Genomic DNA, 1,993 nt, shown 5'->3' with positions numbered 1-1,993 from the left:
ACGGCCGGGCAGGCGAGAGGATAGGGTAATGGAGGGGAGGTAGGGAGGGGAGTCAAGAACGGGGAGAAATGGCTAAACTGTCAACAATGGATGGGAGTACAGATGAGATTAGGAGTGCTGACTAGTGTTGGACATTGGCAGTACTGATAGATGATACAGGCCATCACTTCAAAGCCCGGGCGAATTTAAAATAACACAGAATCACAAAAGTGACGCCCCGTGGTATGATCCCTTGCTCCCAAGCGTCACGAAAGTGACGACCCGCGGTTAAAGGGTTAATGCACATTCATCCAAGTCTGAATTATTGTTATCTTAATAATAGTAAGGCCATCTTATTTCATTAACCTAGCCTTCATGACAGGCATCATATTCTTGCGGGAAAGTAAACTTACAGTTTAAGATTCATGGTGGAGGGATGGCGGTTTTAGGCTAGGTTAATGAAAGGAGTAACGATGTACTCGTGTCTCTGTGAGTAAGGTGATATCTGAATGGTGGATGGCAGAGAAGGATGACGGCCACATTATAGTCTGGCTAGGTGTAAGCTTGTCTCCCAGGGTAGTGTTACTTCCAAGGGGTAGATATCTGGTGATGGTTCATGAAGTGTATTGTCTGGCTAGGGATTTTTAATCGCATTTTTGGCTGTATTCAATGTTAAATATATTTTCTAAAAAAAGTAAAGATAAATAAAATATGATTGTCAGCCACAGTCATTGGCAGGGTGGGGTCATATTGCATTGTGAAATGAAATCATATGCTTTTCACAACATAGTTCCATCAGGATGGAGGTTGTGTTAGCTAGGGGAGAAGAAGAATGTGCTTGTAAAGTGTTACGTTAGATGGAGTTGGGAGGATGATGAGGCACTGTGTAGTGTTGGTGTTTGATGGTTGTAATGGGTGTGTGTGGCTTGGAGTAGTTCCCGTGTGGCCTTTTAGTGTGTGATTTTTTTTTTTTTTTTTTTTTTTTTTTTTTTAAATACGATAATGAGGCATTGGTCAATTCTCTAGTCATCCACTCTGACTATACTGGGATTTTCATCCTTTTGCAGCTTATTTCCCATAGTTCAGTGGTAGAATAATGCAGTTCTCTGGCTCTTTGTCCATTTCATAAGACCTCTCATAACTAGCACCATATTCCAGTTTTAATATCTGGTTTCAGCTCAGTATTCAAAATGAAGAGAGAACATTCATTCATTCATTCCTCATCTAATCCTGTGTTGCCCCATGAAGATTGTAGGAGCCTAGGACTATAGGCAAGTTGGTCCTGACATTAAACATGAGAGTGACCAGCCTCACTCATCCCTGAGTGGCATTGCGTGAGCAATAAAACCCCAACCACCCCATGGATATAGATCTGCACTGACTCAATCAATTTACCATATTCTGGTTTTAATTTGTGGTTTCAGCTCATTATTCAAGATGGAGAGAGAGTAATTTCAAGTGAACAGAGTGTAGGTGGTCTGAATGGCTAGTGTGGAGGTATATGAAGTGAGGATGGTGAGGAGGCAGCCTCAGTAGTTCTGTGGTCTTGTTGAGGTATGGTGTGGTGGGGATTTTGGATGTTTACATGTTCAGCTGGTGCTGCAGAGGAGCCCATGCAGTTTTGGCCTTGCATAATTTATTGCCATTTAAATAAACTTGTTTCAGAGAATCCATTTGCTGTCCGCAGGTATACTCTTTTCGTCTTAACCTGGGTCAGATTTTTGTCTTTTCTTGATTTTTTCCTTGAAGCTTAGTGTCAGATAATGTGACAGCTCTACAACATTCCCCTAGCATTTCTTTTAGATTAGCACCAGATTCTACTGTTATATACTGTTACAACTCAGCATTCAAGAGGGAGAGATGGCAGTTTTAGGCAAAGCTAGGGTAAAAGAGTATAGTGACAGATAATGTTTTGAAAGCATCAAGTTTATGAGATGATGTGGCATGTGGGTCGAAAAAAGGTCATGTATAAGTCCAAAGTTAATCTAAAGATATAGGGTGTCTGTTGGGAGTG

Source organism: Coenobita brevimanus, chromosome 38 (assembly GCF_032717465.1).
Source record: "Coenobita brevimanus isolate Jiangsu-jjx chromosome 38, ASM3271746v2, whole genome shotgun sequence".
Lineage (NCBI taxonomy): Eukaryota > Metazoa > Arthropoda > Malacostraca > Decapoda > Coenobitidae > Coenobita > Coenobita brevimanus.
This window is presented reverse-complemented; position numbering follows the sequence as displayed.